At 39.0% G+C, this 12078-nt stretch overlaps 1 protein-coding gene and 1 long non-coding RNA gene across 2 annotated transcripts in view; one reads left to right on the forward strand and one right to left on the reverse strand.

Moving 5' to 3' along the window:
- The window catches only part of C9orf72 (C9orf72-SMCR8 complex subunit), a 238783-nt gene that overhangs the window by 141312 nt on the left and 85393 nt on the right, over positions 1–12078 (forward strand). The gene's annotated exons all lie outside the window — the stretch shown is intronic.
- Positions 7880–12078, reverse strand: part of LOC113459839 (uncharacterized) — a 74194-nt gene continuing 69995 nt past the window's right edge. The window contains exon 4 of the long non-coding RNA XR_012578139.1: positions 7880–8193. This is a non-coding gene — a long non-coding RNA (uncharacterized LOC113459839). The remainder of the gene's footprint in view (positions 8194–12078) is intronic.

The raw sequence follows: 12078 nt of genomic DNA on the forward strand, positions 1-12078 counted from the left end.
ATAAACTGAGGTCATTTGAAGGAGTTGTCAGTGAGGACTCTGCTGACCTCACTGAAGAAGTTGGCCCAGCAGCGCTCGCATGTGGTAGTTCCCTTAGAATTGCAGTGTTTGGCAGAAACAAAGGCTGTAAAAACTTGCACATGATGATTGGGCTGTGTATTAGAAAAATAAAATTAATATTTTGGTAGATGTGTTTTTCTTACTTGTGTTGATTTGCTTTTTTGGTGTAAGTGTACACCAAAAAGCACAGAACCCTCTAATGCCAGAAAAAAAGGATTTATATTGAGTACAAATCAAATAATCCCGAAGGTGTTGCTGGGGCTACAAGTACTAGTGCTACAGCTGGTGGTGTAACTCTTCTACTTATCAGGCTTCATTATTTTTAAATCAGCATGCACTATTAATGATAGTTTTTATGACCAGAGTACTGTAAACTGAGAATGTGTCATGCAGGCTTGCTGAGACAAAGCAGCCTTCTATCTCCCCAAACCGACACTCCACCATGTCCTCCCAAAAAAAAGGCACATTTTTGTAATACATCTGAACTCGAATTATTAAGTTGTTCACACTCAATGTTTCACATCCTATGCTTAAACATGTCACTCTAGTATTGGGCTTCTAGTTACAGATTTATTAGAAGATATAATGAGGGCCCTGGACAAGGACTGAAATAACAGCAAGCTGAGGAGGAATTTCTAGTGCTTTCAAGCTGGAAGAGAACTCTCTACACAATTGCATTGTGTAAAAACCACTACACTTGTACTTAGGAAAATTCTGCTTTTTACGCAACTGGAGTGAGCCATTGAGAAAGTAAAAAATTCAGCAAGCAGTCCAACTGTAGGCATAGGGGATGTAATGATATTATTCTGTCTTTGGAAGCATAGCATCTGCATGAGTGGGCGTTTATATGAAGTGTTTCTCAATTCCAGTTTAAATTCAGCAGCTTGGTGTCATATATTTTGTTCTTTCTCTGCTAGATTAAAAAGCTTTTACAGTTGGAAATATAGCATCACCCACTTAATTCCTGAAAAAGAGAATGAAGTGCTGCCTATCAAAAAATTTCTCTTAGCAGCAGTCATGATGACTGCCTCCAAAGGGTACCTGTATTTCTCAGTTTAGAAAAATCATTGCTAGCCTACAGAAAAATTTTAAACCCAAGTGAAGAGAGGATAAATGCTAACCAGAGCAAGGGAAATTTAACATGCAGGCCTAAAGTTCAGAGGTGGAGGCAACAATTAGACAAGTGGGAGTCAGTGAAATGAGTAATGGGATTTTTCACTGTTTTAATCATTCTATAATTTCTGAAGTATTTGAGATAATGATCAGGGCTATACTATGAATGATTGCCTGTTATCTGCAAGGCACTTATAAGGTGTCCAGGGACAGCTGCCTGACAGATTTGAAGGTCTTCCTTTTGCACAGTTGCGCTGATTAATAGTATTCTGAAGATATCTGGTCATAGATTATCAGAGATTAAATGCTAATAGCATTCTCTCGCCTGTTTATATAATTTGCAATTTAATTAGTCATGTCTCTTTTTCTGTGAGTTACATTTAACATTATTCTTTAGAATGCAAACCTACAAGTAGATCTGAATCCATATCTTTCTTTGAGATGCTGTCTTTCTTCTCTGATATGAAGAAGTTCAAAAACCTGTAACTCTCAATATAAATTCAGATTCTGGATTTGCCCTTTAGAATCTGCAGAGTGCCTTTACCAGGAAGTTCAAACAGGGACTTATTGCTTGAATTTTTGCTCTTTGGAACTGTAAAAGTGGCGATAGCAAACGAGGCAGCAAATACGATTTACACTCTGTGAATTTCTGTTTGTGCAAGTTTATCTGGGCTCAGGGCATGTGATACAAGGATGTAAAGCTTTATGCAGGGAATTAGAGAGTATGACCTGTGCATCTTTGCATGGGTCCTGGGTTGGTGTGCTTCACTAGGCTGCACTGCTCTAATTCAGTACCTGTTAACTGTGGAAACATATCCTTTTCATCTAGGCAGAGTATTTTCAAATAGAGGTGGCTTTATCAGTTTTCATGCTACAAAATCAGAACTTCTTTGGCTGAGTTTAAGTGAAATCCACGGAGCATGAACTATGTCCCTAGGCCAGACACACTGAAATCGCCCTGAAATGTTGAAAGAGTGCTTATATTGCAGTAAGAATATTGAAAGAGGGAGCCCTTCTCCTTTTAAGACATCTGAAATCTTTTGAGAAAGATCCTACAAATAGTAGTATATTTTTATACTCTCAAAGGTAAGCAATACAAAGATTTCTTGAGTATGTATTAAGGACTTCTTTCTGCAACCCTACAGAAGGTGAACAGCAAATATTCCCAGAGGTAGTGAAAGTAGTGAATACTTAACTGGGATGCATAAGTCTGAACAATGACTATGTTAAAACCTCAGATGCTCACTAATTTAATAAAATACAATACTCTGAGAATTTATTGTAGTAAAAAGTCCTAAGAAAATTTATGAAGAAGAAAAGAGTCATATTATGTCCTTTATCAAAAATGTAAAGACAGGAGTTCTTTTCCAGCCCTGAGTTGACTTTTAAAATTATCCAGCAAAGACCATCATGGTATCAAAGTCTATTTTATTCACACTTACCCTGATTCTCTTTTGGCCAGCTAGGAGCGTTGCTAGCCCACATCTCACCTACGTGAATTTTGCTGACTGCTTCAGCGGTGGCACATATGGGGATGACATTTCCTTCCCTTTTGCCACAGACTTTTTAATCTAAGAGAAGGTAGTATTTGCTACTCATGACATTGGTAGGTTTTTCTCCTACCCTTCTGAGTGCAAGCACCCCAATGCAGCTTCATAAACTCATGAGTTACACATATGTCTTTTCCATGTGACTAAAGGCCACATGTACACTCAGAGAAAGGGCAAAATGGAAACTAATTTGGGGAAATTAGATCAAAAGGTGCCTATACTTTGGGATCTCTAGGACTGAGGGTAGAAATTGCATAGACTAATAGCCAAATTATCAATGAGAAAAACACAAGGAACATAATATGCATAAATTCAGAATCTAACCTGACAGAAACTAAAACATGGGAACATGAGTGTACAAGCATAAATCATTTGTTATAGGGCTGCTTAAAGCCAGTTGTTGGTATTATAAATAAATAAATGCATTTTATTTTTATTATAAAATTATTTATAATAAAAATAAATTAAGAACCATATTTTTGCTCACTTGCTAATTCAGCAACTCCTTTTTTCATCACATGGGGCTGTACTAACCAGGAATTATTCTGACAAAGGGCACATGCACACTAATTTCCAAATATATAAAATTATCAAATTAAAGGAATTTAAAGAAGGATGACTAAAGATAGATGTCTCTGACAGTGTTCGGAAAACAGGAGTGTGAAAGACCATGCAAGTGTGTCTGAGAGACCACTTCACTTTCTCATACAAGTGAAATGAGGAGGATTGTTGCATGTCCTTAAGTTTAATGATGACAGGAACCCTGGTTTTGGGTTTTGACCTGCTTGCTTTCCTTTCTTCTTTTCCTCTACTTCTTTCTGTTGTTGCGGGGTGCAGACCCCATAATCACACTTAAAGCTTACACTGAGTCTTGTGGAAGGTTTTAAGATCTACCTGTGTTAACAACAAGAGGCTCTTAACCCAAAATCCCTGTTTGGAGTAGTATCGGCAAAGACTAAAGTGTTGCTTTTAATCCTGGACTGCCAGGGAAGGGGTGGGAGGCTTTTTCTGCTGAGAATAAAAAAGAGGTGCTGGACAGCCATTAGCTTGGAAATCCCACCTAGAGCAGGATTATCAGAAAATGAGAGATGTTCATGATAGGAGATGGAGTTATCATGCCTGGAAGGAGATTGCACCCTGCAGTCATCAAAGTGTTATGATCCCTGAGTTATCATGGGAGGGTCCATTTAGCACAGAAGCATTTGAGATTGACAGTCATGCACATCTGATCATTATTGCTAACAGTTCCTGCCCAGGTCACCCCCAGTTGTGGCTGGGCAAGCCCTCCTTTTAGTCCTTGTAGCTTTGGATCCACCTCTACCAGTGAAACTGAGAGCTGGTGTATTGTTGGGCACAAGTAGGAAATTCTGCCTTTTAGGCATGAGAACTCAACCATGTTCTCATCAAATCAAATTGACATCCTTTACAAGGCTTTGGTTATCCCTACAACTTTTTGCTCACAAGTTCAGTCACAGTTGTGTAAAAAGAAATTTTTGGTCACTATTTGGTGACTGACCATTGATTTAAGTACTTTTAAAAACCCCTACATGAGGGAAACTAAATCCTTTTGTAAAATTGACCTCTTTCTCTTGGATTATTTCTCTTGGATTATTCCAAAACATCATATCATTTAGGACTGTGGGGAGATGATGAATCTAAGGGCAAAAAATGGTGTCTGGAAGAACTCCAAGTGGTTCTTTGATTGCCAATAGGTGCGGAAACAACAATAATGCAGGTTATTTTTGTATTGTTATAAGCTGGCAAGGGGTAGTTCAACTCTGTAATCTTTGTCTCACCCACCGTCTCTGTCCCAAAAAAAAAAAAAATTACTGCTACATGGGCAGTCATTCTGAACTGTGAAGTCTGCGCTTACAAATTGCTTGGAGTTCCGGCTTGATGGATCTTTCTTATTATATTTCCAGTCTTGAGTACTGAAATAAAGACTAAAGTTGAAGTTTACTAGAGAAGTCATCAGCAACTTCCAAGGAAATTCAGACTCTCCCTGGGTAACAGTAAACAGGGCAAAACAAGTAAATTTTAAACTCTAGTCTCTGTTCATTCCTTCTTTATGGATCTGATATAGTAGCTTTGCAGGCAGATGAAGTTGGTTAGCTCTATGCACATGGAATAACATTGTCCTTAATGTACCCAGGACTATACTAGTGATGGCTTTCCTGCCAAAATTCTATCAAATCTCTTCCTGCAATCTCATTCACAGGCAGTGGTGAATATGATTTTACGTACTAATGAAAGAAGAGAGGATAATTCCAGCAGATGGAGTGAAATACTAAAGACATTATACCAAATCATGCCTACAAAGTGGTATCAAAATCAAATAACTTGCACTTACAAAGGACCTGAAAAAAATCAGAAAGGTGCAGAAAATGATGATTACACTAATCAGAGGTCTGACAGGAAAATTGCATAAAGTTAAAGAAACAATTTTATAAATAGCATGAGGCTACTGAGAATTGGGATCCCCCAAATATCTCCTGTTCCAATCATTATAGTTTCTGATCCTTTAATTCTTACCTCTTTTTCAGCCTGTAGAGACAAAGCAGATATGTTTAATTTGGTCTGCCAGGTGCCTGGTCTTTTTAGAGCAACTCCAGTAAATGACTGAGGAGAGGGAAGCATTATAAGGCATATTTCATACATGAGGTCTGCCCAAATATATCAAACATAAAGTGTTTTAAACTATTTTAATCTTGATGTGTTCTGATCTTTAACAACTTCTTGGACAATGACTTCCACAGTCTGACAGCATGGTAGATGAAGAGCTCTTTGGATATTATTTAGCAGTTTGCTACAATTAAACATCTTCAAATATTTGCTTTGTGTTACAAGGACAGGGAAGTAACCATTCAAAATTAAACCTTCTTCCTATTCAAACCATTTCGTTATTCATTATTTTACCTTGTGCTCTCTCATTGTTCCATCTGACTGATCCAATCAACCATTGGTTAGTTCACTGCAAAATGGAAAAATCTTGAGTTTGCCAAAGTTTATGAAATAAAAGACATAGAACACTCTGTAAAATTGTCTCTATAAAGGATAAACACTTTCTCATGTATTGAATCATTTAAGCCTCCATCTTTTTTCAAAGGTCTGAAACATAAGTATTGAGGGGCACTTTAATTCTGCTGTCTGATTATTCTGCCACTAACTTGTTTCTGTATTCATTTCTTCACCCAGGTCTTCAGAATTTCTAGAAGTGCCTCTTCTAGAAATTCCTTTAGAAAAAGTTTAATTTCTGGCTCAAAAGCATACAGTTGCATATTTGTTTCCTTTCAGTTCAGTCTATGGTTTCCCCTAAAAACAAAACACATTACAAAATGTAACTGAAAAGAAAAAATCAGCGGGTAATTCTGAATAGCAGGTGTTCCCTGAAGAGCTAGATAACTAATAAGTAAATAAGAATGGCTGCTTTTCTTTAGTGTTTGCTTATTTCACGCTTCCTTTATTGCTTTGATATTTTTAATGTTCCTTCAGAAGTAATAGCTTGTAATTACTCTATGTTACTGAAGTGATTAAGGCAAAGAACTATTGATTTCCAAATCAGACATGCCAGATTTGCAGGGCGCTTTGAACACAAAACATATTACAGAGGTCTGGTATTTAAGCTCCTCCATGTCATTTTACTTCTGGTCAGTACTACACTATCCTGTAGACTTTTTTCCCCAAGATCTACTGAGTTTTTGATTCTGGAATACTCAAACAGGTAACACTCAGGTGTTTCAATGCCCGGGGGGACCCACAATACCCACACTAGTCAGTGGCTACTGAAATCACCACTCCCCAAATTCAATTCTCACTCATTCTTTAACATAGCTATTAGTTCTTCATTTTGATCCACACTCCTTTTTGCAGTAAGATATCTGATGTGGGAACTGATGATTTCATTATTTGCTACATTCTTGAGGTTTGTTTCATTTAGAACCACCATTTGGTATAAAAATCCTTCCTAAACTGAGGGGCCCAGAACTGGACATAGAACTCAAGCTGTGGCCTCACCAGTGTCATGGACAATGGAAGAATCATTTCCCTGTTCCTGCTCACCACATAATTTCAGATATAGGCCAGGATGCTGCTGGCCTTCTTAGCTACCTGGTCACACATTGGTTCATGGTCAGCTGCTGCTGACCAGCCCCCCAATCCCCACCTTTCTGCTGAGCCACTTTTCAGGCACTCCTCCTCCAGCCTGTATATCTGCATGGCGTTGTTGTGACCCAAGGGCAGGACCCAGCACCTGGCCTTATTGAACCTCACACATTTGGCCTTTGCACATCAATCCAGCCTGTCCAGATCCCTCTGCAGAGCCTTCCTGTTCTCCAGCAGATCTGTACTCTCCCCCAGTTTGATTTCATCCACAAATTTGCTAATGGTAGATTCAATCCCCTCATTCAGACCATGAATAAAGATGTTAAATACTACTGGGCTCAATACTGATCCCTGGGGAGCACCACTAGTGAGCAGCTACCAACTGGATGCAGCACCATTCACCACCACTCTCTGGACCAAGCTGTGCAGCCAGTTCTTAACCTGATGAAGAGTGCACCGGTTCAAGCCATGGCTGCCAGCTTTTCCAGGAGAATGCTGTCAGGAGATGGTGTGAAAGGCTTAGGTGAAGTCAAGGTAGACGACATCCAAAGCCTTTCCCACATTCACAAAATAGGTCATCTAGTTCTGTGAAAAGAGTTGGACTCAATGATACTTGTGGGTCCCTACTGAGATGCCTGTAGTTCCCTGGATCTTTCTTGTAGCCCTTCTTGTGGATTTGTGTCACATTGGCCAACCAACGCTATTATCTGAGACCTCCCCAGCTATCCAGGAATATGATGGAAAGTGATTTAGTGAACCACAAGTCCTGCATTGTATTGCACATTAGAGAAAATACTACCAGGTAAGCATTGCTTCCATTACTTTTCTCTGATCTCTCAACTGAATCCTTTTAATATAGTCGTGTTCATTTGCTTTAACTCTCAATTATGAGTTAAAGCAGGCACAATACAGAACTAAACTACATGTATAAAGTAAATCACTGAGAGTAAACTATGTGCCAAAATCCTACAGAGTGGCAATAATAAATAGCAGAGTAAAATGTACTATGTTAAATTTAAATCCTGATATTATAGACATCATGCCCACATCAGAATCACTTAGTTTTATTTTTACAGCAAGGCCACTTATTTTTCTGTGCCATGGAAAAACTGAATTCTGTAGCAAATGGTACATTCATAGGGAATTTGCAACATCAGAATGAATCTCCCAGAGAGTCATTTGGAAAATATCCATGAAGAATCTTCTCTCTTGCATTTCTGTCACTGCTTAAATATTCTTTTTCTGTTTAATTCCATTATGGATGTTTTCCAAATTCAAAAGACTGGGTATGGGACTTGTGTATAATCCTTCTAATCTGAACAGCAGTACACACAGTTTTTGATGCTTACAGACAGTAAAGATGGAAAACCTATGGAGAAAAAAAGAAAGAAAAATGAGTCAGTACAAGTTTGACAATCACAAACTCGGCCTTAAGACTTAAGAGGAGTCTCACCTAGTTTGATCCCTTGGGGTAAGAGGCACATCCATCAGGGTAACCTCATAACCCCATCCTTCACTAGTCCTTTTCTGGCCGGCTGACATCAGAGTCATGCACTGGAAAGAGATGTGAGGTATAGGATGCAAGTTCTCCAAGCACAGTGCCATAGTTTTGCAGGAGCTACAGCATAAGTAGCAACAACTTCCACAACACAGAAGCAACACCAGCTGCAGTTCCTGCTCCTGATCAGCAGGAATTTCCCTTTACAAAGCAACCCTTTTAAAACCTTTACCCAAAGCTGCCCTCATTGGGTTTTCTGTCTCGGTGCTGCAGGAGATTGTGTGCATTTTCACACTGCCCCCTGGGGTGCTGTGCACACACTTATGTCTCTTGCACAAGTTACAGAAAATTGTATCTCATCCACCATCTACAACATAAGGTATGCTCAGTGAAGGTATAAGAGAAACAGCTAAGGAGTCATTCAACCATGATTTCCAGATGTTCTTTCAGAAAGTGATATATTGACTAGAAAGAAAAAATAGATTCATCTACATGGCAAAAACACAACCCACCAAGAAACCATTCACTCTCTGGAAAATAATGTTTAGTGTTTTCATATTGCCTTTGATATTCATTCTAGGATTAAATGCTGGAAAGCTTTAAGAAGTTTAACTAATGTTAAGCTTTCCTCACCCTCAACACAGTGCAAAACTGCACTCTGCTGCAATACACACCATGGCACAAGGCCAGGTTTCTGCTCATCAGAGTTCAGCCCAGCCCCTGGCTTCTATCAATCCAAACTAAGTAAAGGACATGCATCTATCCATCACCTGAAATACAACCATCATATGCTTACCAATTCATTTACATTTAATTTTAGGGTTTTATCAGCAAACCTAAGTTTTCTCTACAGTGGTATTCCTGACTGAATTAGTGCCTTTGCTGCAAATAGATTTTTTCAGTGGAGTCAGATTTGTCCACCACAACGAAATTGTTAGTGCAAATGACACACAAAATTACATAGTATTCATTTGAGAACTCAAGTTCTCAGGTGACTCAAGACTCAGGTCTGAAGTCATGGTCTATTGTACGCATTTTTATGGGGTAGAATGGCCTGGACACCTTTCTATGACACAATAACTTTTTGAGCACTTATCCTCATGGAATAGTTTCTGCCTAGACTGTGGTTTTTTGTTTGTTTTGTTTTTTCATTTGTTTGTTTTTGTGCGTTTGGGGTTTTTGTGTCAAAAACATTGGTGCACACAATGTTATTGGCTGCTGTCTGAATTAAGAGAACTAGCATACCCAGTCACTGAAGCTCACTTGTGGCCACTGTGATGACAATGAAGAGCAGCATTTTTTTAAAGTCACTGGTATGTGGTGAGGTGTGGAGCACACAGGCAAATAGGTAACCTGAGAGCACAAGAAGTACTTGGAAAACACTGTCCACATGTTTTCAGAAGGCACCATTTTCCTGTAAGAGGTGGCAGACCAGATGTGTTTGTCTGTTCAGTCAGAACCGACTGGGGGTATTCCTCCAAGTGCCCAGGCCAGGTGGGAAGGCTGCTGGTTTCCTGCCTGGTTGCAGTGTCCTTGGAGGGGTGAAAGGTTTGGCACAGGGAATATTGTGCATTCCCTGAGTGTAACAGCAGGGAATACTAACAGTAACTAACAGGTCACAGCTTCCTTTTTCCTCTGCTATTCAGACATGGTTTTCTTTATCACTGCTCAATCTTCCCATGCTTGGAAGGAAAATCCCAGCTTTGGATGAAGCTGTCTTACTCTTCATTATCACAGTTTTAATACTTGCACCTTTCACAGCAGAACTATAAATCTAACTGTGTGGCTGGATTGCAACAAACCTAATTTCTCAACAGATTCACATGAATGTCACATTTTTCTGAGCTATTTGGCCCACCCTGGACTTTAGCAGCTTGATGGCTATCTACTCTTTTCTCCAACCCAAAGCAGCTGCAGCTTACATGAAGCTATTCCATTGCTGAGTAATGAAAAAAGGCATCGAGATCAGAAACATTATTCAAACTTGTGTTATTCATGGCATCTCTGGGGCTGCTGTAAAGAGTCATTAGCAGCTACCCAGATTTGCTTTCACAGAAGCAGATGCTTTGGTTTCTTTCCTCCTTCATGAGTATGGAGGCCTCTTTATTCTCCTTCTGGTGTGATCAAGGGCTTTGAATAGGTCTACACAGAGCTGTAATAAGGCACTGAGAAAGAGTTATTAGGCTGATAGCCTAGACTGGCTGGCAAACACAAACAAAAACCCATCCCTCTGTATGGCAGCCAGCTGCCAGTCTTCAAGGGGCTTTTATGGTGTTCTTTCAACTACGTGTAAATTATCTGTTCTGCAAAATGGACTGTTCTCCTGAAGGATTAGGCTGCTTATCATTACCACATAATTTCCTCAAAGAAGAGCTGGCTCGCTGTTGCTTTTCATGTCATTAATGAGTTACTTGAGCCAAAAAACACAGCTTGTAACTATGATTGCATGAAGAAGGCTTTGTGAAGATTCCCCTGATCTTCTCTAATAAGAAAATAGACTGGACTCAAAATGGACTTTGACCTGGAAGGACAGCTTCAGCGTCTTCCACAACTGCAGTTTAGGCAGATTTCTGCAGCACGATATTTACTGGGCATGAAGTGTCCAATCTTGTGTCTTGATGTCCACAAAAGCCTAGAAGCTGATTTGTATTGAAGGGCAAACTGTGCCTATCACTTAATTCTCAGCATATTTACCTTTCTGAGGTGAAAGTGCACAGCCTGTTTGATTGCCAGAGTTTAACTCAGAAAAATAAAAATCCACTGGGGCTCTATGATGATTATCCCAGGTGAATAATACCAAAACAATGTACCAGAATTTATTGAAACTGGTGAATGAATTACGATTGATTTATACGCTTTTTCTGGGAATATATTTTTGTATAGTTAAGTCATTACAAAGATTTGGAGAAATGTGAAGGCTCGTAGGTTTAATTTCTCTTTAAACCCCAATTTTGTAAAACCTCCATACTTACAAATAGTGTCATCCTTCTCCATAAAAGGCATACAGATACATATATTATGGAGGAAAAACCTAAAAGATGCTCTTAGACAATATCTTTTCCCTGGAATACCTTATATTAATTTAAAAGCAAAACACAACAGCATTTGAACCACAGAATTAGAGAGAAAACTTGAAACAGCATTTGCAATGCATGAAAATTTTAGATATATTAATTAAATTTAGTTCTGACAGGACTTTAAGTTTCAGACATGGCTTAAACTGTACAGAAATACCAAATTTATGTGAAACTTTGATATTATATTCTTTACTCCATCTGATCCACATCCTTAGCCTGTTTCTGCAGCTTTGGTACAGTAGCCACTCTTCTAACTGACTCTTAAGCCTTCATCATACGCTTAACCAGAGATGGAGTACGTAATAATTTTGTTCTTTCCTTCTTCATCACAAGAATACAAAGCAAAAACAAGAATACAAAGCAGAAATAGTTGTGCTGGCATTAGGCTGGGTTGAGCTATTTTTTAACTAAGAGTCTGATTTTGAAGTGGCAGATCACTAAATATTAGTACAAATGAATGAAGGGAAGTTACAGAAGGTTATGTCACAGCATCCTTCCACAAACTTCCAAAGCATGCGTGAGAAGTCCTTCCATACCTAGGTACCCTATGGCTGCTAAAAGGTCAAAATAAAGTGGCAAGCAGAAGTGGTCATGGAGATCAGTGTATTCAAACCTACATGAACTAGCATTTGGGATATTTGATGCAGACAGAGTAAGAACAACAGAGCTCCTTTGGCAT

This window comes from Zonotrichia albicollis, chromosome Z (genome assembly GCF_047830755.1).
Source record: "Zonotrichia albicollis isolate bZonAlb1 chromosome Z, bZonAlb1.hap1, whole genome shotgun sequence".
Lineage (NCBI taxonomy): Eukaryota > Metazoa > Chordata > Aves > Passeriformes > Passerellidae > Zonotrichia > Zonotrichia albicollis.